A 25,698-nucleotide genomic window follows, 5' to 3' on the forward strand; every position below is an offset into this window, starting at 1 on the left:
GCGATCGCCGAAGCTCGCCGAATGATGGCCGGACACGCCGGCTCCAGCTCCGTGTCGGCTTGCTGCCGCCAGGTCGACAGCTGGTCCAGGTTCAGGCTGGGATACCAGGCCTTGACAAACTCCAGCACCCGCCTGGCGCCGGAGCGAGCCACTGACGCCTTCCAAGCCTGGAAGCGGCCGACGGCCACCTCCAGCCAGTCGGCGGTCCGACTGGGAGTGCGCGGGACCACTTGGCCGGGCCAGAGGGCGGCCAAGACCGCCGACCCGGCACGCTGAAGCCGGCGGAGCAGCCTGTGAGCCGGCTGGATGCGAGCCTGGATCGCCAGGAGCTGCTCCTCCAGCGAGCGGCCGGCCGTTGGCGAGATGTCGAAGCCGGCTTGCCTCTTCGCCTGGCGACGGGCTTCGACGGCCTGGTTGGCGGCAGTGGAATAGCCGGGGAAGTACTCTGCGCGAAGAAGAAAAGGAAAGAAAAACACCAAAATTAGAAAAACAAGTCAAATGGCAGATGGCAAGAAAGGACGAACGGGTAGATGACCTACCGTCAACCAGGTCCTCAATCTGGCCATAGCCAGAGACCAGAGTCTGCTTGACCTCTGCCCCGCCGGCCGCCTCCGTCTCAAACTCGGCCTGGAGGGCGGCCTCGCGATCCTGCGCAGCCTTCAGCGCAGCCTTGTGGCCTTCCTTCTGGTCGGCCAGCTTCTTGACCAGGCGGTCGCGCTCCTGCACCAAGGCGGCGAGCTCCGCGTCCTTGGCACGAAGAGCAGTCTGGGACTCCCCCAGCTGTGCCCTCAGACTGGCGTTGGCCGCTGCAGAGATAGAAGAAAAAGAAGAACAATAAGGAATGATCAAGGAAGATCCGAGCTGACTGCTCAGCAGTCGGCCCGAATCTCGGGGACTACACCCAGTGGGTGCGCTGATGCGCCCCCACATGAGATAAAGATCAAGTCACATACCTCGGCTTTCAGTGAGATCGGCGGTCTTCTGCGTCAGCTCCCAAGCCTGGGAGTTGAAGGCGGCCGCTCGGAGGTTGTGGTAGTCCTGCAAGACGGACAGAAGACCGACGTAAGAACAAAAGCAGCAAAAACAAAATCTCCAAGAAGTTCCAAGCCGCCTGCTCAGCAGCCGACTCGGAACTCGGGACTACACCTAGTGGGTGCGCTGACGCGCCCCCACAAGAGAAATCAAGTTCAAGAAAGAACAAGATGAGAATACTAACCCGGATGGCCGCCCGCGTGGCGAGGAATTCGTCGGTGAACTGCCTCAGCGCCGCGGCTGGGCTTTGCAGCCGGGTCCGGACGTCTTGCGCAGTGACGTTCACCACGGCTGACCCTCCGCCCGGCGTCCACCCCGAGGTAGCACTGGCCGCCTCCGCGTCTCGGGCCGACGAGCTGGAGCCCACAGCCGGCTGTGGCTCCGACGCTGCCTTCTGCGGCTCAGCCGCGGCCTTACCCGCACGCCGGCTTGGCGGAACCCGGACCGCCACCTCAGCCCCCGCGGCCGGCTCGCCCCCCGCCGACTGTGCGGGCGCAGGCTCAGGCTGGCGGCCTTGGGTCGCCCTAGTTGGAGAAGTCGGCCCCGGCGCCTTGGGTCGCCCTCGTCGGAGAAGTCGGCCCCGGCGCCTCCCCCAAGATGACGACGTCGTCGCCGCTTCCTCCCAGCCCCGGCTCGGAACCGCTGGCTCCCCCTGGCGAGGGATCCACGTCCCCGGGCGCCATGGTACGCAGGGGGGTGACCATCAAAGCCTCCCCTGCCGCCGCTTCAGCCTCAGCCTCCGCCTGGGCCTTGGCCGCGGCCTCGGCGAGCGCCTTCGCCGCCTCCTCCTCCCGAGCCGCCTGGGCGGCGGCTGCCCTCCGTGCCTCCGCCTCCCACGCGTCCTGCTCCTCCCGCGCCTCCCGCGCGTTCCTTTTCGTCGCCTCCAGGAGGGCGGCGCGGGGATCTACGCGGCGGGTGGTGCTCCCAGAGCCCCCTGGCGACTCGATGACGGAGCCGGCGTCCGCCCGCTCAAGTGATAGCGGAGCTCTGACCATTGAAAAAGAAGGTGAAGACTCAAGAACCATCAAAGGAAAGAAAGAAGGACAGTACGAAGAAAGAGAGAACTTACGCCGACACAGTCTGCGACTGCTTCACCACTTTGCGGAAACGAGCCGCTTTTGCGGCCGCCTCTTCCCGCCTGGTGGCCGCCGCCCCACCCCTGGGCTTCTTCGTCCGGCTACCGAACATGCCCTGGGTGGCGCGACGTTTCTGGCCTCTACCCCGAACAGGCTGCGCGCCGGAGGAACCCGCGCTGCATCCAGACGCCGGCTGGCGATGCGGGATGGCTTCGGCTTCGTCCTCGTTCGGCCAGTCCTCGAAGGTAGCGGTGAACCCGGAGCCACCTGCTTCTCCGCCGGCTTGGCCGCCGGCCGGCTCGGCGGCATCCTCCATGTGGACCGCCCCCAGGTCGGGGTCGTCCTGGTCGTGTTCGGTCCGGTCGGGGACGAAGCGGCGCTCCACGTCTGCCCCCCCCGGGCCGGCTGAAGCAGAGGACTCTGTCAAAAGAGCGAGCCGACTGGGTTAGAGTCGGCCCAGAGGAACTCGGCGACAAGGCTGAGAGAGAGAAAGAAAAAGAGACAAGGGAAGCGTACTGTAGGCGGAGGATTGGCGCGGCTGTATGGCTCCTTGCCGAATTGCCAGTTTTCGGAAAGCTGGCAATTGGCGAGGTAGTTCACCATGTCGGCGGCGTCAGGCTGCGGCATCTCCTTGGTGCACATCCGGCTCGGATCGAGCTGGCCGCTCATCTGACAGATCAGATGAGGCCGGCTCTGGAGCGAAAGGACCAGGCGCGTGACGAACGCGGCCAGGAGGTCGGGCCCCGTCAGGCCCTCCGACTGGACCATCACCCGCAGGCGGGCGATGGCGGCGTTTCCTCCCTGCGACAGCGTCACCGCCCGGAAGGACCACTGGGGCAGCCTCCCCGCCGGCGGGCCGGCTACGTAAGCCGGCAGGTTGAGGTAGTCACCTCGGGGAGCGATGCTCCGCACATAGAAGTATGACTTCTGCCACTTCTTCACCGATTGGATCAGTGTGATGACGGGGAAGGGGTTGTCGGCGCCTGATCTCCGCGACGCGATGAAGGCGCCGGTCTGAGCCGTCACGCCCCTCACGCGCATGCCCAGCTTCGACTGGAAGAACTCCCCCCAGAGCTCGAGGGTGGGGAGGACGCCAAGATAGCCCTCGCACAGGGTGACGAAGGCCGACAGCAGCACCACCGCGTTGGGGGTGAGGTGGTGCGGCTGGAGCTGATAGAATTCCAGACAGGAGCGGAAGAAGGCGCTCACTGGCAGGCCGAACCCGCGCAGGAAGTGCGAGCGGAAGACCACCCGCTCGCCAACCCGCGGCGCCGGCCTGACTTCCTTCTCCGGCGCGAGGCGGACCTCCACTTTGTCCGCGCTGGGCAGACGCCGGGTGTCGCGGAGGAAGTCGATGTGGTCGTTATGGACGATGGAGCCATCCCAATCCCCGCCAAGCTGCTCTACGTGGGGAGGCATAGCGGAAGCTAGCACGGCGCCGGGGGAGCGTGCGAAGGAAGAGCGCGGCGGCGAGGCGCTGTCGCGAGAACGAGCAAGGCGAGAAGACAAAGGGAGTAGGAGGAGCGTGCGAGGGTCTGCCGCCCTCCACCCCCCCTACTTATAGCCTCACGTGGCCGAAGAGGCCGGACGTGGGGGGGAGACGTGGGATTAACTGCGCCCACTCTCCCCACGTCTCGCGTTTATTACGCATAAGTGCGAGCCAAAACTGCCGCACGGAACGTGCGGGCGGTTTCGGGATACAAAGGATCCGCGCCTGGGCCGGCGCGCGGACGTGGCGGGCCCCCTCCCTGCGGCGACGTCCCGTCACGCGCGTGGACTGCCAGGCTTTCCGGCCACGTGGCACGCCAGGGCCCGAGGCCGGCCCGCGGCCCGGTGCACGAGCCTGCGGGTTCCCGCCCCCCGACTCCAGAAGAATTCGACTAAAGGCGGCACGCCTGCACCAAGGCCGGCTCCCAGCTGCCGGCTTGTCACGATAGGAAGCTGACCGAGCTTCTCGAACCCCACTCCACCTCGAAGCCCAATCAGCTTCGGGGACTACTGTCGGGGTAAATGACCACGGGTAGCCAAACCGACTACCCCTGGCTCTTCAGAAAATTTATCAGGTCTTTGGGCCTTCAAGCACTCCAAGCATTTGGGTCGCCTTCCTCGGCCGGCTAGCACTAAAGCCGACTCCCGGAAGGCGACCCAGCCTCACCGACTCCAGGAAGCCGGCCAAGAAGGATGCCGATTCCTAGAAGCCGGCCAAGATCACAACCACTCCTACATAATGACGACTTGATGGGGCATGGCCACAGTGCGGCCCACGACCCCCTAAGCCCGAGGCGGGCATGGCTACAGGAGGCCGTACGGGGGGATGTCTCTCGTGCGGCCCGGCACTGTAGCCACGCCAGCTACGACGTCATCCACGACCCACTCCTGTACGGCCCAAGGACTGCGGGCCCCTTCAGTCAGAGAGAGGCGTGAAGGCGGCCCGGCTCTTCCTAGTCGGCCAAGAGTATAGCCGGCCTCCAGAAGCCGGCCACTCCCTTCCTCGAAGCAGGAGCCCCATTAAGGAGACAAGGCGGGGTGAGGCTACTGTGATAGCCCCCGAGGCGGCCCACTGTAGCCATGCTCACCCCGACAAAGCCCTCATCATCAGAGGCGCGGCTACAGTAAGCAGCCGCCGACAAAACCCTAGGCGGTGGGGCCGGCCTGTCGACCAGGTAGCCGGCAGCCGGCGGGACCCACCAACCAGCGGGACCCAGCAGCCGGCGGAGAAGCCGGCGAGCGTAGACACTGACGGCTGGGACTAGATCCCAGTCGGATTACCATTGTACCCCCGGGGGTAGGCCTATATAAACCCCCCGGAGCACCCATGCAAAGGGTTCGCACCTCTGCATGTTTGGCTTCCAAGCATAGCACACACATACACACCATAGATAGAGAGAAGCAAGAGCTAGCCTTGTTCTTCTTCTCCCTGGATCCCAACAGCTCTAGGAGCGATTGTAGCTACCCCTTATCGATCTAGTGATCATGCGGAGACCCCGCAGAGCATGACTAGGGGTGTTATCTCCTCGAAGAGCCCCGAACCTGGGTAAGATTCGCCGGCGTGCATGTCTTCGCCTCATCCCGTTTCCAGGCACCGGCGACGTTTTATTGGCTCCCACTATGATAAGCCATCCCTTGGCATATGTCGCACCAACCACCCGACATGTTGTTATGTGGTTTTACCGATAAAGATCTTCGTAGAATATGTAGGAGCCAATATGAGCATCCAGATTCCGCTAAGTTCGGAGTCCCGAATATGATCACCGACATGACGAGGAGTCTCGAAATGGTTGAGACATAAAGATCAATATATTGGATGACTATGTTTGGACATCGGAAGGGTTCCGAGTGAGTTCAGGCATATACCGGAGTACCGGGGGGTTACCGGAACCCCCCGGGGAGTTTAATGGGCCTTATGGGCCTTAGTGGAGAGAGAGGGGCGACCAGGGCAGGCCGCGTGCGCCCTCCCCCTCTAGTCCGAATTGGACTAGGAAAGGGGGCGGCGCCCCCCTTTCCTTCTCCCTCTCTCCTCTTTCCTTCTCTCCTACTCCTACATGGAAGGGGGTAATCCTACTCCCGGTGGGAGTAGGACTCCCCATGGGGCGCGCCATAGGAGGGCCGGCCCTCCCCCTCCTCCACTCCTTTATATACGGGGGAGGGGGGCACCCCACAGAAACACAAGTTGATAATTGATCTCTTAGCCGTGTGCGGTGCCCCCCTCCACCATAATACACCTCCGTCATATCGTCGTAGTGCTTAGGCGAAGCCCTGCGCCGGTAGCTTCATCATCACCGTCATCACGCCGTCGTCCTGACGAAGCTATCCCTCGAAGCTCTACTAGATCGTGAGTTCGTGGGACGTCACCGAGCTGAACGTGTGCAGATCGCGGAGGTGCCGTACGTTCGGTACTAGGATCGGTCGATCGTGAAGACGTACGACTACATCAACCGCGTTATCATAACGCTTCTGCTTTCGGTCTATGAGGGTATGTGGACAACACTCTCCCCTCTCGTTGCTATGCATCACCATGATCTTACTTGTGCGTAGGAATTTTTTTGAAATTACTACGTTCCCCAACAACAAGATGAGGACCAAAGATGCCATATTTTCCACACCAAGGCCGGTATCAATGGAAGGTCCGTCAAGGTCATCATTGATGGAGGGAGTTGTCATAACTTGGCTAGTGAAGAACTATGCTCCAAGCTCCAATTGGTCAAGACGAATCACCCGCACCCCTACAAGGTTCAATGGCTAAGTGACTCCAGCACTATCCAAGTCGAGCATACGGTGAAAGTTTCCTTCAAGATCGGAGCTTACGAAGACACTTTGGAGTGCGATGTCGTTCCGATGTCCGTTTGCCACCTCCTTCTTGGACGGCCATGGTAATTTGACCGAGGCGTCATCCACAATGGGGATACAAATCACTATAGCTTCAGGATGAAAGGAAGGGAGTATGTGCTTCGACCAATGTCACCAAGCCAAGTGATCGCCGACAAGCAAGCATCCACCCATCGTCGAGATACTAGTGAGAAGTGTTACGCCTCGAGACCGACGCTCCAGACGGCTTCCATGTTTTTTCGTTATCGTTGTGTGTATTTATTTGGTTGTTGCATTCATCATCGCATTGCATCCGCATGTTTTCATAAAACTTGCATCCGCTCGTAGTTGCCGTGTCCCCCCTTGCTTTCGTTGACCGTTCCAGACCAATTGGGTTTTCGCTTCCGACCGTGACCGCCTAACCTCTCTTTGCACAGTGCATCGACCCTTCGCGCGTGTCTGAAACTTCCCCGAACCCGAACCGGGCTGTCGTGACCTTTGGGTCCGGATCATCCCCTAACATCTATTAAACATCTCCGTTTTCTTATTTGTACTTCCTAGCCTATTTTTCTCGACCGCTCAATTTTAATCGGAGCGACCGATTTAGCACATACCCAAAAATCCAACTGCTATATATACAGCCTAACCCTAGTCCAATCCATCCATCCCGTTTCCGCCGCCAGCCGACCAACTCCCTTCTTCCTCGGGATCCTCCCAGATCCCCTTCGCTCCAACCAGCGCAGCCAAGCCTCCACCTTCTCCTCCAAATTCCCACGCCGCCGTCACCCTCTCCATTTCCCTCGGGATCACCAACAAGCCAACAACTAGCGCTTACCTCCAGATACACAAATCCATCCATCCTACAGCCACCCCGCGCGCCTGCAGTCCGTCTGCCCGAGACCCCGAGCAGGAGTGCTCGGCTTCGTCTCCTCCACCCGCTGGCCGCACCTCACCTCCTCCCGTGCGCCTCCATCTCGCGCAGCCAGCCGTGCCTTCCCGCCAGCGATGAGCAGAAGTACCCGAGCCCCTGTGTCATGCTCCTCCTCGCCTCGTCGGTGCACGCCGTCAGGTCGTCGTCTCGTTTTTCTCCTCCTCCCTTCCTTTTATTTTCTCTCCCGTTCTCTCTCTCTAATCCTTCTCCCTCTCCATGCGTTTTCCTTCTCTGCCAGGATCCGCATGGAACGCCGGCCGGCCTGAGCCGCCCTTCTCCCTCCGCCTTGCCTGCTCGCCGGAGCTCGTGCGCTGCTCTGCATCACGCCGCCGCGCCTGCTGGCCCCTGTCGTGCTGCTCTGCTTCACCCGCTCGTCCCCGTTGACCTAGACACGAGCCGACCCTGCCTCCTCGCCTCCCCGACGCGACTGGCCCGATCCGGCCATCTCCGAAGCCTGCTCGCCGACCCGCTGCTTCCCGCGCCGCCGGACCCCGCAGGTCACCGACCCCTTCTCTCCGTCCTCCGCTCCTCCTCTGTTTTCCTCTCTCTCAATCGTTGTCTCTCTGTCTCAGGGACGAACAAGGAGGACCCACCCTCTGCTTCGTGTGCCTGGACGCGCAGCCGGTCGCCCCGTTGACCGCGGCCCTCGCACGCTTGTGACATATCTGCGTCAGGCCCAGCGCGCCTCAGCCGCATCCATCGACCGGGCCAAGGCCCACTGGGTGAGGCCACACCCCAGCGCCCCTCCTCTTGTTTTTTGACCTGTTGGCCAGCCTGTTGTTTCGGCCCATGTATTTTTTTCACACGCTGCGCATTTTGCAATTATCCAGTGAACTTCTGTTTTACAAAAAACCCCCTGTTCTTCATGCATTTAATAACCCAACAACCATGCATCGGATTAAAATGTTTTAAACATATAAAATGCTTAGAATTTTATCTAGTTTCACATTATGCCACTTTCACCCATGTTTGAAATGTTTAAGTTGTTGTTTGATTAAATTTGCTCAAATACCATGCTAAAATGATTTATTTCATAACTAAATAACCGTAGCTCGGATTTAAATAAACTTTATATATTAATGGGGTAGAAAAAATGCCTAGTTTAACATGGTGCACTTTATTTTTCTGTTTAACAACATTAAAATTGTGTTTATGGCAGAACAGTACCAAACCCAAAATATGCATATGGGGATTTTCCGGAATTGTTGTTTGTTGTTCCGGCCTCATTTAAACTTGCCTAAATAGTTAGTTTACTTATGCTTCACCTCTTGCCATGTTAATCAATAATTAATATTGTTGGTACATAAACGAGAGAAAACTAAATATTTGCTGTGGTGCTTCGTTAATATGCTACTCGTTGCATATTGAGCTCCACTTAATTTGTAGTGTTGTTTGTTGCATTTGCCATGCCATGCCTCATTAAACCGGACATGCATCATACTTGATTGTGCATCATGCCATGTTTATGTGGTGGTTGTTTACTATGTTGTTTGTTTCTTTCCGGGTTGCTTCTCTCGTTAGCTTCGGTTTCGTTCCGGAGTTGTGAGGATTTGTTCGACTGCGTCCGTTTGTCTTCTTCATGGACTCGTTCTTCTTCCTTGCGGGATCTCAGGCAAGATGACCATACCCTCGAAATCACTTCTATCTTTGCTTGCTAGTTGCTCGCTCTATCGCTATGCTTGCGCTACCTACCACTTGTTTATCATGCCTCCCATATTGCCATTTCAAGCCTCTAACCCACCTTTCCTAGCAAACCGTTGTTTGGCTATGTTACCGCTTTTGCTCAGCCCCTCTTATAGCGTTGCTAGTTGCAGGTGAAGATGAAGTTTGTTCCATGTTGGAACATGGATATGTTGGGATATCACAATATCTCTTATTTAATTAATGCATCTATATACTTGGTAAACGGTGGAAGGCTTGGCCTTATGCCTGGTGTTTTGTTCCACTCTTGCCGCCCTAGTTTCCATAATACCAGTGTTATGTTCCTTGATTTTGCATTCCTTACGCGGTTGGGTGATTTATGGGACCCCCTTGATAGTTTGCTTTGAATAAAACTCCTCCAGCAAGGCCCAACCTTGGTTTTACCATTTGCTACCACCTGTCCCCTTTTCCCGTGGGTTCTGCAGACTCAAGGGTCATCTTTATTTAACCCCCCCGGGCCAGTGCTCCTTCAATTGTTGGTCCGAACCGAGCAGACTGCGGGGCCACCTTGGGGAAACTTGAGGGTTGGTTTTACTCGTAGGATGTCTCATCCGGTGTTGCCCTGAGAACGAGATATGTGCAGCTCCTATCGGGATTTGTCGGCACATCGGGCGGCTTTGCTGGTCTTGTTTTACCATTGTCGAAATGTCTTGTAAACCGGGATTCCGAGACTGATCGGGTCTTCCCGGGAGAAGGAATATCCTTCATTGACCCTGAGAGCTTATAATGGGCTAAGTTGGGACACCCCAGCAGGGTATAAACTTTCGAGAGTCGTGCCCACGGTTTTTGTGCAGATGGGAATTTGTTAATATCCGGTTGTAGAGAACTTGACACTTGACTTAAATTAAAATTCATCAACCGCGTGGTCCGGGAAGTGAACATGGTTGTTGGGTTATGTTTGACGTAAGTAGGAGTTCAGGATCACTTCTTGATCATTACTAGTTGACGACCGTTCCGTTTCTCCTCTTGTCGGGTGGTAGGTGCGACATATGCCAACGGGTGGCTTATCATTGTGGGAGCCAGTAAGATATCGCCGGTGCCTGGAAACGGGATGAGGCGAAGACATGCACGCCGGCGGATCTTACCCAGGTTCGGGGCTCCCCGTGGAGATAACACCCCTAGTCCTGCTCTACGGGGTCTCCGCATGATCACTAGATCAATACAAGTAGCTACAAGTGCTCCTTGAGCTGTTTGGCTAGAGGAAGAAGAAGGGCAAGGCTAGCTCTCCTCTTTCTCTCTATATGGTGTGTGGAATTCTATGAGATCAACCCTTTGCATGGGTGTCCCGGGGGGTTTATATAGGCCTACACCCCCAGGGGTACAATGGTAATCTGGTTGGGCGCGGGTCCCAGCCGTTAATGTCTATGCTCGCCGGCTTCTCCGTCGGTCATTGGGGCCCGCCGACTGGTGGGTCCCGCCGGCTGCCGGCTTCTTGGCCTGCACGCCAGCCCCACCGCATGGGGGCTTTGTCAGCAGCTGGTAACTGTTGCCTCACCTCTGATGACGAGGGCTTTGTCGAGGTAAGCGTGGCTACAGTGTCGCCGCCTTACGAGCTCTCACTGTAGCCTTACCTCGTCTTGTCTCCTTAATGGGGCGCATGCTTCGAGGGAGGGAGGTAGCCGGCTATTGGGAGCCGGCCACATCCCTGGCCGACTAGAGGAGGCCAGGCCGTCTTCAGATGTCTCTCTGGCAAAGGGGCCCGCCGCCCGCGGGCCGTTCTGGCACCTGTCGTGGGTGACATCGAGGCCAACATGGCTACAGTGCCGCGCCGGACGGGGGATGGCTGGCCCGTACGGCGCCCTGTGACCACGCCTGCTCTGGGAATCGGGGCTAGTGGGCTGTACTGTGGCCACACCCCATCGTACCGCCGCTATGAGGGTTCAGTCTTGGTGGGTGTAATCTTGGCCGGCTTCCGGGAGCCGGCTTTCTTCGTGGCCGGCTTCTGGGAGTCGGTCTTCTTGGGGCCGGCTTCCCGGAGTCGGCCATCTTGTATCTTTCTTGGAGGAGGTTTCTGGGGCTGGGTCACCTTCTGGGAGTCGGCCCTGGGGGTAGCCGGCCGAGGGAAGGCGGCCCTAGGCTTTGTATGCTTGAAGGCCTGAACAGCCTGATAATTTTCAAAGAGCTAGGGGGAGTCGGTTAGGCTACCCGTGGTCATTTACTCCGACAGTAGTCCCCGAAGCTGGTTGGGCTTCGAGGCTGATTGGAGGTCGAGAAGCTTGGTCAGCTTCTTCTCTTGATGAGCCAGCTGCTGGGAGCCAGCTTCGGTTGGGCGCGCCGTCTTGGCGAAAAAAAATTGAAGTCGGAAGGCGGGAGTATGTCGGCGTGTGCGCCGGGCTTTGGGCCGGCCGCTCGCCGCCTGCGAACCACGTGGCGTCCCCTGGTTGTAGGGAGCCTGCCAACCCATGCGCGCGACAAGACATTTCCACAGGTCAAGGGCCCACCACTCCTACGCCTAGGACCAGGCGCGGATTCTTTGCGGCCCAAAGCCGTCCGCACGTCTTCCGGCGGCGGTTTCCGCACGTCTTTAGGGCGCAATAATCACGGGACATGGGGGAGTGGGTGCAGTTAATCCCACGTCTCACCCCACGCCTCGCCTCCTCAGCTTCGCCGCACGAGGCTATAAGTAGGGGGAGGAGGGGAAGCGGCAGACGCTCGCACGTTCCTCTCCACTCCGCCATCTTCTTCCTCCTGCTTTCCCTCACAGTAGCGCCTCGCCGCCGCGCCGTCCCACCATTCTTTTCTCCACCGCCGCGCTCATTCATGCCGGCCTCACGCCGCTCTGCAGTACGGCTGGGACTAGGACGGCTCCAACGTCCATATGGACCACGTCGAGTTCCTCCGCAAGACGCGGCGGCTGCCCGGCGCGGACAAGGTGTGGGTCCGTCTCGCGCCTGAGAAGGAGATCACGCCGGAGCCGGAGGAAGGCGAGCGGGTGGTCTTCCGCTCGCATTTCCTGCGCGGCATCGGCTTGCCCGCGAGTACTTTCTTCCGTTCCTTCCTCGAATTCTATCAACTCCAGCCGCACCACCTCACCCCGAACACGGTGGTGCTGCTGTCCGCCTTCGTCACCTTGTGCGAAGGCTATCTTGGCGTTCTCCCCACCCTCGAGCTCTGGGGGGAGTTCTTCCAGTCCAAGCTGGGCACGCGTAAGCAGGACGTGCCGGCCCAGAGTGGCGCCTTCATCGCGATGCGGAGGGTGGCAGCCGACAACCCCTTCCCCGTCATCACGTTAATCCAGTCGGTGAAGCTCTGGTAGAAGTCATACTTCTACGTGAAGAACGTCGCCCCGCAAGGCGACTATGTCAACTTGCCGGCCTATGTAGCCGGCCCGCCGGCAGGTAGGCGTCCCCAGCGGTCCTATCGGGCGGTGACACTGACGCCGGCTTGAGCCGCGGCCGTCGCCCGACTGCGGGTGATGATCCAGTCGAAGGGCCTGACTGGGTCCGACTTGCTGGCCGCCTTCGTCGCGCGCCGGGTGCTTCCGCTTCAGAGCCGCCCTCACCTGATCTGTCAGATGAGCGGCCAGCTCGATCCGAGTCGGATGTGCACCAAGGACATGCCGCACGACGAGGTGGCCCATATGGTGAATTACCTTGCGAACTGCAAGCTCTCTGCAGAATGACAGTTTGGCAAGGAGCCATATTTTCGGGCACATCCGCCGCCCACGGTATGTTCTCTTTTTCCTTTTCTTCTCTTAGTTTGTCGCCGAGTTCCTTCTGGACGACTCTGACCAGTTGGCACGTCTCGGCAGAGCCCTCTCCTTCGACCTGCAGGCGGGTCGGAGGCGGAGCGCCGATTCCTCCCCGACCGGGCGGAGCACGACCTGGAGGACCCCGACTTGGGGGCGGCCGCCATGGATGACAACACCGAGGCGGGTTGCGGCCAAGCTGGCGGCGAGGCAGGCGGCTCCGGGCTTGGAGCCAGCTTCGACGACTAGCCGGATGACGACGAGGCGGAAGTCGTCCCACGCCGCCAGCCGGCGTCTAGCCACGGTGCGGGTTCCTCCGTCGCGCAGCATGCTCGGGGCAGCGGGCAGAAGCGACGTGCCGCGTCGGGCTTGTTCGGCAGTCGGCCGAAGAAGCCCAAGGGCGGGGCGGCGGTGACCAGGTGGGATGAGGCGGCCGCGAAGGCGGCCCGCTTCCGCAAGGTGGTGAAGCAGCCGCAGACGGTGTCGGTGTAAGTCTATACTCCTTCGCGCGTTCTTTCTTCTTTTCTTTGGTGATTTCTGAATCCTTGTCCTTTCTCGAAAAATCAGGGCTCCGCTGTCGCTCGAGCGGGTTGCTGCCGCCTCTGTCGTTGGATCACCGGGAAGATCCGGGAGCACCCGCCCCGTGGACCCCCGCGCTGAGCTTCAGGCGGCGACGGAGCGAAACGCGCGGGAGGAGCGGGAGGTGGAGGAGTTGAGGGCTGCCGCCGCCAAGGTGGTGTACGAGGAGGAGGCGGCAAAGGCGCGCGCTGACACAGCGGCCAAGGCCCAAGCGGAGGCTGCGGCCGCGGCGATGGCGGAGGGGGCCTTGCTCGTCACCCCTCTGCGCGTCGCGGCGCCTGGGGCCCCAGAGCCCCCGCCAGAGGAAGCCGGTGGCGACCAGCCGGGACTGGAGAGGGAGGACGACGTCGTCGTCCTGGAGAGGGAGGCGGCACCGGCCCCGCCGACTGGAGCGACCCAAGGCGGCCAGCCTAACTTGCCGCCTACGCAACGCCGGGGGCGAACCGGCCGCGAGGACGGATCTGGCAGTCCAGTCGCCATCGCGCCAGCGCGCGGGGAAGGCTGCATCGGAGCCGCAGAAGGCCGCGGGCTCCATCTCGTCGGCCCAGGATATGGAAGCGGCCAGCGCCAGCTCGGGGTGCACGCAGGTTGGAGGGACAGCTGTGGTGAACGTGGCAGCGCAGGACGTCCGGAACCGGATTCAAGCCCAGGCTGCGGCGCTGAGGAAATATAATGACGAGTTCCTTGCGACGCGGGCGGCCATTCGGGTTAGTCTTCCTATTTTTGCTTTTTTGATCTTGTTTTCTTCCGTGGGGGTGCGTCAGCGCACCCATTGGGTGTAGTCCCCGAGTTCCGAGTCGGCTGCTGAGCAGGCAGCTTGGAACTTCTTAGCGGGCCTTGTTTTGCTATTCTTGTTCTCATTCGCTCCTCTGCCTGACTTGCAGGACTACCACAACCTCCGCGCGGCTGCCTTCAACTCCAAGGCTCGGGTGCTGACCCAGAAGACTGCTGACCTATCTGAGAGCCGGGGTAAGTGCTTCATCTTTTATCTCACGTGGGGGCGCGTCAGCGCACCCACTGGGTGTAGTCCCCGAGATTCGGGGCGACTGCTGAGCAGTCGGGTCGGATCTTCCTTGACGACTTCTCCCTTAGTGCTTCTTTCTTTTCTGCCATCCCTGCAGCGGCCAACGCCAGTCTGAGGGAACAGCTGGGCGGGACTCAGGCCGCCCTCCGCGCTAAGGAGGCCGAGTTTGCCGCCTTGGCACAAGAGCGTGACCGCCTGGCCAAGAGGTTGGCCGACCAGGAGGAGAGCCACAAGGCGGCCCTGAAGGCGGTGCGGGACAGCGAGGCCGCCGTCCAAGCCGAGTATGAGACAGAGGCGGCCAGCTGGGCCGAAGCGACGCAGACGCTGATCAACGGCTATGGCCAGATCGAAGACTTGGTTGACGGTAGGCCGCCTTCCTCTTCGTCCTTGCTTGGCGCTTGCCGCTTTAGCTCATTTTCTGACTTGGTGTTTTTCTCTTCTTTCTCTTTCTTCTTTGTGCAGAGTACTTCCCTGGCTACTCTTCCGCCGCCAACCAGGTCGTCGAGGCCCACCGCGAGGCACGGAGGCAGGTTCGCGCCCGGATCGCGCCAAACGCTTGCCGGTCGCTGGAGGAGCAGCTCTTGGCGATTCAAGTCCGCCTTCAGCCGGCTCACCGCATGCTCCGCCGGCTTCAGCGTGTTGGGGCGCAGGTGTTAGCCGCCCTTTGGCCCGGTGAGGTGATTCCCCGCACCCCCGGTCGGACTGCCGACTGGATGGAGGTGGCGGTCGGCCGCTTCGAGGCCTGGAAGGCTTCGGCGGCTCGGTCCGGCGCCAGGCGGGCGCTGGAGTTTGCCAAGGCCTGGTATCCCGAGCTGAGTCTGGACCAGCGGGCCACCTGGTGGCAGGAGGCCGACACGGAGCTGGAGCCGGCGCGGCCGGCTATCATCCAGCGGCCTTCGGCGATTGCCAACTACACCGACACCAGTGCCTTCTCTCCTGAAGTGGACGACAACGGTGTTGCCCAGCCGGAGGAGTGGTTCGGGCTGAACCCGGCAGACGGCGAGGACTCGGCAGAGGATATCGACTCCAGTGATGAGGGCGAGGAGGAAGAGGAGGAGGGCGAAGACACCGGGCCAGATGGTGGGGCGGCCGGTCAGCCTCAGCTTGACCGTGCCTCCAGCAACAAGGCACGCGCGGGTGCACCGCCTGTAGCCGGCGATGATCAAGCCGAGACCCGTCAGCCGGCCACTCCTCCAGCTGGTGGCGCCATCTCCACCGACCAACCCGGCTCCCACACTGCGCCCTTAGTCTAGTCTGCTGCCTTTATTTTCCTGTTTTACCACTCATGGAACAGTATTTTGTTAAGTTTGCAGAATTCCACCCACTCGGTGTATTCGAACCATATTGACTGCCGGCCGGTTTGGGGCCTTTGTGTAAATACAATTATGCATGCGTTTGGCTTTCCCTTGTTCTTCGTTTTTCATCCTTCTGTTGTTTCCTTTGCCGCCCTCCCTTGGTTGCCGCCTCCCCAGTCGGACAGTTGCTCTGTAATCTGTGGCTGGAGAAGTGCTTGGCCAGTTGGGAGGGCAAGTACTCTAGCTTTGTTGGAGTTTAGCGAAGTGACTGGGAGGCCGGCCAGCCGGCTGTTTTGACAGCCGGTAGGCGTGGTTGGAGGCCGGCTTGCGTTATATAAGTTCGTTAGTCCTTAGCCGTTTTTCGTGTGGGCATCCTTGCCGCCTTTGGCTCTTGCCAGTCGGACAGTCGGTTCTTCGAGCTGTGACTTTCAACAAGAGAAGGCTCGGGTGCTGGCACACTACTTTGTCTGACTTCAGGTAGAACTTTTAATATAACTTAAGGCGGCCAGTCCCCGGGCCGACTAGTCGAACCCAGTGCCAGACAGAAAATCAAATGTAATAATACATTCATGAATATGACACTCGTCATTCATAGATAAAGGAGGGCAGTCCCCGAGTGCTCCTCGGGGGGCCCGTTGTTTCGTACTTAATACAAAAAGGTGGCATGATACATACTGCTTTCAACTGTAAAATCTTCTCAGGAGGTTCGCGTTCCATGGTCGCTCCGACTCCTTGCCGGAATCGTCCCTCTTGCGTGCTCTTGGTTTTTGTGCGTCAATCAGGTAGTAGGAGTCGTTGCCTAGTGCTTTGCTGATGACGAAAGGGCCTTCCCAAGGGGCCGAGAGCTTGTGCTGGCTGGCTGTTCGCTGGATCAGCCAAAGCACAAGGTCGCCCTCTTGGAAAGATCTTGGCTTGACCTTTCGGTTGTGGTAACGGCGCAAACCCTGCTGGTAGATGGCGGACCGGCTGAGTGCTAACAGCCGGCCTTCTTCCAGCAGGTCGACGCCGTCTTCTCGCCCTTCCTTGGCCTCCGCCTCCATGTACATGGTGACTCGAGGCGAGTCGAACTCGATGTCAGTTGGGATGACAGCCTCGGCACCATATACAAGGAAGAACGGAGTGAAGCCGGTTGACTTGTTTGGGGTAGTACGCAGACTCCAGAGGACAGCCGGCAGCTCATCGAGCCAGCAGCCGGCCGATCGCTCCAGTGGTACGACCAGTCGGGGCTTGATGCCGGAGAGGATGAGTCCATTTGCTCGCTCGACCTAGCCGTTTGACCGCGGGTGGGCAATGGACGCTAAGTCCAATCGGATGCCCCGTGTCGCGCAGAAACGTGCCAGTGCTCCTTTGGCAAAGTTTGTGCCGTTGTCGGTGATGATGCTATGCGGCACGCCATACCGAGTAGTGATGTCGGCAATGAATGTCACGGCAGTCGGCCCATTCAGCTTCTTGATCGGCTTCGCTTCGATCCACTTGGTAAATTTGTCCACGGCAACAAGCAGATGTGTCAAGCCGCCGCGGGCTGTCTTGAATGGGCCCACCATGTCCAGCCCCCAGACGGCAAAGGGCCAGGTGAGAGGGATGGTCTTGAGTGCAGAAGCCGGCAGGTGTTGCTTGGAACTGAAAACTTGGCATCCTTTGCAGCTTTTGACTATCTCTTTGGCATCTTCCAAAGCAGTCGGCCAAAAGAAACCATGGCGGAAGGCTTTGGCCACAAGTGATCTTGAGGCTGCGTGGTGGCCGCATTCGCCTTGGTGGATATCCTTGAGGATTGCCACACCTTTCTCTGGCTCGACACAGCGCTGGAAGACTCCAGTGACGCTGCGCTTGACAAGTTCTCTGTTTATTATTGCATACGCTCCGGCTCGACGTTGCACTAATCTTTTCGAGATCTCATCAGTCGGCAGCTCTCTGTTGACTAGGAAGTTGAGGATGGGCTGGGCCCATGAAGGAGCTGTGACTTCTTCTACTGTTAGTACGGCCACTGTGACTCGGGTCGGTGGGTTGGGTGGTGGAGAGTTGGAGTCGGCCACCGCTTCTTGTGTCACTGCAGTCCCCGGGCCGACTGCTCCAGTCCCCGGGCCGGGTTCTGAAGTCCCCGAGCTGGGTGCGACTATGGCAGTCCCCAGGCCGCTTGTCGAAGTCCCTGGGCCGCCTGCTGGGTTCCTCCAGTCGGATCCAGCTGCATCGGGGGCGGGCGGTACGAAGATAGAATCCGATTCTGGAGACGGCTTGATAGACAGTTTGAGGAGGCGCTAGAGAGAGACACCGGTTGGTATAGCCTGTCGGGTGGAGCCGATCCGTGCCAGGGCATCTGCTTGGTCGTTGTCGGCCCGTGGCACGTGAAGGAACTCGCACCCTTCGAAGTACCCACTGATCTGCTGGACGAGGAATCGATAGCTCGCCATGTTTGCATCCTTGGCGTCCCAGTCGCCAGATGACTGCTGGACCACCAAGTCTGAGTCACCATAACACAGGATCCGGCGTATGCCAAGCTCTTTGGCTAGCCGGAGCCCGTGTATGAGCGCCTCGTACTCGGCCACGTTGTTGGAGGCGGCAAAGCAAATTTGCAGCGTGTATTTGAGCTTGTCACCTTTGGGAGAGGTGAGGACGATGCCGGCTCCCAAGCCGGTGCGCATCTTGGACCCGTCGAAGTGCATCTGCCAATGAGTAGAGCCGGGAGCCGGCGGTAGGTACTGGGTCTTGGCCCAGTCGACGAGGAAGTCGGCCAATGCTTGGGACTTGATGGCGGTGCGGGGCTGGTAGAAGATTGTGTAAGGCGCCAGCGCAATGGCCCGTTTAGCCACCCGGCCGGATGCATCCCGACTGCCTATGATCTCGGCAAGCGGGGCGGTGCATACGACCGTGATGGGATGCTCTTGAAAGTAGGGCTTCAGCTTCTTGGCGGCGAAGTACACTCCATAGCAAATCTTCTGGTAGTGCGGGTAGTTTTGCTTTGAGCTGGATAGTACTTCGCTTAGATAGTATACCGGCCTCTGGACTAGCTGGGCTCGACCTTCTTCTAGGCGCTGGACCACGACGACTGTACTGAGCACTCGGCTAGTCGCGGCAATGTAGAGGAGCATGGGCTCCTTCTCAGTCGGCGCCGCCAGGACAGGTGGAGTGGTCAGCATTTTCTTCAACTCATTGAAGGCTTGATCTGCTAGGTCATTCCACTCGAAATGAGTGGATTTCTTCATGAGTCGGTACAGGGGGAGAGCCTTCTCTCCTAGTCGGCTGATAAAGCGATTTAGGGAGGCCAGGCACCTAGTGAACTTCTGCACGTCTCGCAACTTGGTGGGAATCTCCATTCTCTCACTGGCCTTGATCTTCACAGGGTTGCACTGCCGTGTTCGGAGACCAGAAAACCTAGAAGCTGGCCGGTTGGTACTCCGAACACGCACTTCTCGGGGTTGAGCTTGATCTGGAATCGGTGCAAGTTGGCAAATGTTTCTTTGAGGTCCTCCAACAGGGTGCCGCGCTTCTCTGTCTTCACCACAATATCGTCTACGTAGACGTGGGCATTTCTGCCGAGTTGCTTGAGGAGGCATTTCTTCATGCAACGCTGAAAAGTGGCACCGGCATTCCTCAAGCCGAATGTCATAGTCAGGTAACAGAAAGCTCCGAATGGTGTGATGAAGGTAGTCTTCAGGCGGTCTGCTGGGTCCAACTTGATCTGGTGGTATCCTGAGTAGGCGTCCAAAAAACTCAACAGCTCTCATCCGGCTGTGGAGTCAATCACTTGATCAATCCGTGGCAAAGCAAACGGATCTTTGGGGCAGGCCTTGTTGAGGCTGGTGTAGTCTATACACATACGCCATTTGTTGTTCTTCTTCAACACCAAGACTGGGTTGGCAAGCCACTCTGGGAAAAATACTTCCATAATAAAGCCGGCGGCAAGGAGCGAGCTATCTCTTCTCCTACGATTCTTCTCTTCTCTTCTGATAGTCGGCGGAGAGGCTGCTTTACCGGGTTCGCGTCGGCTCAGACGTGTAACTTGTGCTCGGCGAAATCCTTCGGAACACCCGGCATGTCCTTTGGGGACCATGCAAAGATGTCTCGATTCTCACGGAGAAAGTCGACGAGCTCGCCTTCCTATTTACTGTCCAGGTTTGCACCAATGACTGCAAACCTTTCCGGGTTCTCCGGGTCCAGAGGTATCTTCTTCGTCTCCTTGGGCGGCTGGAAGGAGCCCTGCGCATCATAATCCTTGGGGTTGGGGGACAAGGCCGGTTGCTTGCCGGCCATGGCCACAACTCGCTCCAGCATCTTCTTCTCTTCTGCCACTACGAGGGACTCGGCCAGCCGACTGCTGGCTGCAGTGCACTCGATGGACTTCTTGTAGTCGCCGGCTACAGTGATGATCCCCTTCGAGCTCGGAACATCCATCTTGATCTTGCCGATCGGGGAACAGGACAGGCCGGGTACGATGCCATGGAACACGGTCCGGCTGGGCATAAGCTGCTTTGCCTTGAGGTTCAACTTCTCCATGGTATCGCGGTACAGTATGTTGATACTGCTTCCACCATCAATCAGAACGCAGGAGAATCGAGCAGCTCGGCTCTCCGTTGCGAGCGTGACATCCAACACTAATGCGTAGGAGCCAGGGGACGGCATCACCTCTGGGTGATCGGCCCGGCTCTAGTTGATAGGCCTTTCGGACCAATGCATGAACTCGGGGTTGCTGGAGGCGACTGCGTTGACCTCTTGGTGCTGTCGGCGCCGGCTGCGCTTGTCTTCAACCTGGCTCGTGAAGACGACGTAGGCGGCATGCTCTTCAGGGAACTCATCTTGAATGGCTCCGACTACTGGTCGAGCAGCTGGCTGCTGGGGGGCTGGAGGCGGCGGTCCGGGAAGCGGAGGTGGCACCAGCCCCTCGCCCTTGGAGATCCGTGTGAGCCAGTGGCACTTTCGGGTCGTGTGGTTGGACGGCTTCGTGCCGCTGTGGAACTTGCAGGGGGCATCGAGAGTCTGCTCGTAGGAGAAGGCCGGCTGCCAAGCCGGCCTGCCGCCCTTCTTCTTGGGAGCGGGCCGTTCTTCGGGCTGCTCATCTTCGACTGTGGCCACCTGCCGACTGGTGGAAGACGGCATAGGGGCCTTGCGCTTGTGGTCGTTCTGGTAGGGGCGCCGATTGGAGTCGCCAGCCGGTGTCTTGGGAGCCGGAGCAAGCACCTTCCCAGAGGCGTCCACTCGGAGCTCGGTCTTCATCGAGGAGTCGGCTGTGGCGTACTTGTCTGCAATGATCAGCAGCTCGTCGAGGGTAGCCGGCTCGTCACAGAGGAGTCGGTGCTTGAGGAGGGTGCCCTCTCGGCACCCGGCGGTGAAGTATTCGATGGCTTGAACCTCGTGCACCCCTCGCAGGAGTTGCGGAGCTCGGCCCACCGCGTGAGGTAGTCGCAGGTCGACTCGTTGGGCCCTTGGACGCATAGGGAGAGCTGGCGGGGCTTGGGAGGCCGCTTGTACGTGCTGGTGAAGTTGCGGACGAAGACTTCCGTGAAGTCCAGCCAGCTGTTGACGCTGTAGGGCTTGAGGCTGTTGAGCCAGGTGTGTGACGTGCCTTGCAGCATGAGGGGGGCGTACTTCACGGCTACGCGCTTGTTGCCGTTCGCTATGCTGACAGCGGTAGAGTAGTCGATGAGCCAATCTTCCGGTTTCACAGAGCCGTTGTACTTGGGCGTGTCTCTGGGGAGCGAGAACCCTTTGGGGAAGGGCTCGTCGCGGATGCGGGGGCCAAAGAATGGCGGGCCGACATCGTCTTCTTCTTCTAGCGCCAGGGATCGAGCTAGGCGGTCGATCCGGTGGCGAGCGTCGTTCTCGCCGACTCCTTCGCGGTGGCCTAGTCGGCCACCAAGAGTCGGATGCGTGACAGGCGGCGCGGTGGGATATCTCTCCCCTCGAGGCGGGGGAGGAGGCGGATTTCCTTGGCGCTCCACTGCTCGAGGGCGGCCTTCCGCATCGCGCTCAATGGTGATCCGAGTCCGGCTGCGGCTAGCAGCCGGCTCCTTGTCTTTCCTTGCGCGGGCGCCACTCGCAGTCGGCGACCGGGATGTCGCGGCGTGCTCGCGGCGTGGGGGAGGACTCTCAGCGCGGGCGCCGGCTTCGTGCCGTTCTGCGGCCGCATCGATCAGCTGCTGGATGCGCCTTGTCATGTAGGGGAGCTCATCAGCCCCCAGCCCGTTCAGCTCTTCAGCGGCCGCCTGAGCGGCTCTCAGATTCTCGAGCGGGGTGGCGTAGACGGGGCGGTCTGCCCCCAGCATGCTGGCAATGGCCGCGCCGCGCTTCTTGACGAGGCCTGTTCGGCTTGGCCCGCCAGGAGGCGGCGTACCGAAGGCGGCGCGGTCGACTTCGCGTTGGTGAGCCTCGGTGAGGCGTCTCATGGAGGCTATCTTCTGACCCTCCGCGATGAGGGCAAGGCGGCGTGCCTCCAGGGTCTCGGCGTCGGCGTCGGCCGGGATGGGGACGGTCAAATCATGCATCGCCGCTTGTAAGGCATCGTGGGCGTTCTCGCCCGAGTCGGTGACGTGGCTAATGACCAGCACCTCAGTGACAGCGTTGTTGCCGCTGTCAGCTCGAGGGAGAGGGTCGTCGAAGACGACCACGTCGGAGGGGTAGGCGTCGAGCGATGCCGTGTCGGAGTTGACAAGCATCGGGTCGGTGGAGCCGACCGACTCCAAGTCTACAGCAGGCTCGCTGGAGATGTGAAGTTGGTCGAGGAGGCTGACGAGGCGGCTCTCGGGGTAGTCCATGCCTACGTCGGACGCGGGCTCGTCGGAGATGCGAGTCTCGCCGAGCAGATCGGCGAGGCAGCTCGTTGCACAGGCGTCGTCGACGCCTTGCAGCGCGTCGGGGGAAACGTCGTCGGGCGCAGCAGGCTGGCTGCGCTCGCGGCGGAGGAAAAGGGTTCCCATCCAGAACAGGTCTCCGGACGACGGTGCACCTGGCCCCACGGTGGGCGCCAAATGTCGGATGGTAGGTGCGACATATGCCAACGGGTGGCTTATCATTGTGGGAGCCAGTCAGACGTCGCCGGTGCCTGGAAACGGGATGAGGCGAAGACATGCACGCCGGCGGATCTTACCCAGGTTCGGGGCTCTCCGTGGAGATAACACCCCTAATCCTGCTCTGCGGGTTCTCCGCATGATCATTATATCAATACAAGTAGCTACAAGTGCTCCTTGAGCTGTTTGGCTAGAGGAAGAAGAAGGGCTAGGCTAGCTCTCCTTTTTCTCTCTATATGGTGTGTGGAATTCTATGAGATCAACCCTTTGCATGGGTGTCCCGGGGGGTTTATATAGGCCTACCCCCAGGGGTACAATGGTAATCCGGCTGGGCGCGGGTCCCAGCCATCAATGTCTATGCTCGCCGGCTTCTCCGCCGGTCATTGGGGCCCGCCGACTGGTGGGTCCCGCCGGCTGCCGGCTTCTTGGCCGGCACGCCGGCCCCACCGCATGGGGGCTTTGTCGGCGGCTGGTTACTGTTGCCTCGCCTCTGATGACGAGGGCTTTGTCGAGGTAAGCGTGGCTACAGTGTCGCCACCTTACGAGCTCTCACTGTAGCCTTACCTCGTCTTGTCTCCTTAATGGGGCGCATGCTTCGAGGGAGGGATGTAGCCGGCTATTGGGAGCCGGCCACATCCCTGGCCGACTAGAGGAGGCCAGGCCGTCTTCAGATGTCTCTCTGGCAAAGGTGCCCGCTGCCCGCGGGCCGTTCTGGCACCTGTCGTGGGTGACATCGAGGCCAACATGGCTACAGTGCCACGCCGGACAGGGGATGGCTGGCCCGTACGGCGCCCTGTGACCACGCCGGCTCCGGGAATCGGGGGTAGTGGGCTGTACTGTGGCCACACCCCATCGTACCGCCGCTATGAGGGTTCAGTCTTGGTGGGTGTAATCTTGGCCGGATTCCGGCAGTCGGCTTTCTTCGTGGCCGGCTTCTGGGAGTCGGTCTTCTTGGGGCCGGCTTCCCAGAGTCGGGCATCTCGTATCTTTCTTGGAGGAGGTTTCTGGGGCTGGGTCACCTTCTGGGAGTCTGCCCTGGAGGTAGCCGGCCGGGGGAAGGCGGCCCTAGGCTTTGTATGCTTGAAGGTCTGAACGGCCTGATAATTTTCAAAGAGCCAGGGGGAGTCGGTTAGGCTACCCGTGGTCATTTACTCTGACACCTCTTCTCGCTCTTATTTGCGTATGTTAGCCACCATATATGCTTAGTGCTTGCTGCAGCTCCACCTCACTACCTTCTCCTACCCATAAGCTTAAATAGCCTTGATCTCGCGGGTGTGAGATTGCTGAGTTCTCGTGACTCACAGATACTTCCAAAACAGTTGTAGGTGCCGACGATGCCAGTACAAGTGATGCAACCGAGCTCAAGTGGGAGTTCGACGAGGACCTTGGTCGTTACTATGTTTCGTTTCCTGTTGATCAGTAGTGGAGCCCAGTTGGGATGATCGGGGATCTAGCATTTGGGGTTATCTTCTTTTCATTTGGATTTGACCGTAGTCGGTCTATGTGTGTACTCTGATTGATGTATGATTTATTTATGTATTGTGTGAAGTGGCGATTGTAAGCCAACTCTTTATCCCATTCTTGTTCATTACATGGGATTGTGTGAAGATGACCATTCTTGCGACAAAACCACAATGCGGTTATGCCTCTAAGTCGTGCCTCGACACGTGGGAGATATAGCCACATCATGGGCGTTACAAGTTGGTATCAGAGCCAGGTGTTTTTCTCGAAGTTATGATCCGCCAACCTATACTCCAAAATAAACATGGTGTTCAACACATGTTCTGTTTTGAGGAGTTCAAGCATTCTTCATCTTGCATTCCAAAGTGCAATTCTTTCTCTCTTATCTTTTGAGGTGGTGTTATGTCATTCTTGATAATTTTCTTCATGTTTCATGATTCACAAGTTGTCAAGAATGAGATATTTAAACCCATCATATTTTCTTCGTCAATGAGTTGTTTCAACCCATAATAATCTCTTTGCCGGAGTTCTCTTGGTATAGATTTCAATTAAAGCCTTCTCGAAGGAATGTTGCTGATTGTGGTGTCTATCAATGATCCAAGTTTTCTCCTATCCTCTCAGCGACAGAAGTTTTCATCTCTTCGTTGATCTGAAGCAAGCAATTGTTTTCGTTAGTGGCGGGTTGTCACCTCATAATTTTGAGATGTGTTCCATAAGCCCACAACAAGCTTGTTCTTTTCGTTGTTGATTTCCCAACAACTCCGTTATAACCTTCTTGGAAGGATGCTTTCCAAGCTCATTTGTGGCAGAAGTTGTCATTTTCTTCTCCATTCTTTATTCCAAGGATCTATCTTCTATTATTTATTTCTTCCGGAGGCATTGTGATGTTTCTCTCTTCACTCATCTTCTCGGTTTGTGAGGACCGTGTTCTTTTCGTGCTTATCCATTTCCAACCGGAGTGTCGTGCCCTCTTTTAAAGTTCTTCCCATTCTGTCAAGTTTTGCCTCCCTTCTCAACCAGAGTGTTGTCTGAAATCTTTCTGACCCATTGTGCCATTCTTTCAATAGTTCCGGAGGCAGTGTGCTGTTGATTTCATTAAGTATCCTCTCATCTTGTAAAGTTCATGTTCAATTCCTTCCATTTCCAGTCGGAGTGCTGTCCAAATTATATCATTCTTATTCCTTCTTTATCTTGTTTTAACCAGAGTGTTGTGTCTATCATTCCTCTTCTAACCGGAGTCTCATCCAAGTGCTTTGCCAAGTTCAAATTCTATTCCTTCCATTTCCAATTGGAGTGTTGGATCATCTCTTCAATATCTTTTCATCTTATCAAGTTTTTCTTCTCTTTTCTACCGGAGTGCTGTCCAAATTCTGTCATTCTTGTTCCTTGGCTATCTCAGTATACCGGTGGGGTCATATTCTTTTGGTTCTTGAAGCTCTTATTTCATGTCTTTCAACCTACAAGGTTCTCGAAGGTTCCTTGTTCCTCTTTTCTAACAGAGTGTTTTCAACTTTGTTCGTCTTCGTTGTATTCTTTCTTTCAATCTGTTCAACCTCTCAAGGTTCGTGGTTTCACTAGTTTGTCAAAGAAGCAACTTTGTTTTACATC

Source organism: Aegilops tauschii, chromosome 5 (genome assembly GCF_002575655.3).
Source record: "Aegilops tauschii subsp. strangulata cultivar AL8/78 chromosome 5, Aet v6.0, whole genome shotgun sequence".
NCBI lineage: Eukaryota > Viridiplantae > Streptophyta > Magnoliopsida > Poales > Poaceae > Aegilops > Aegilops tauschii.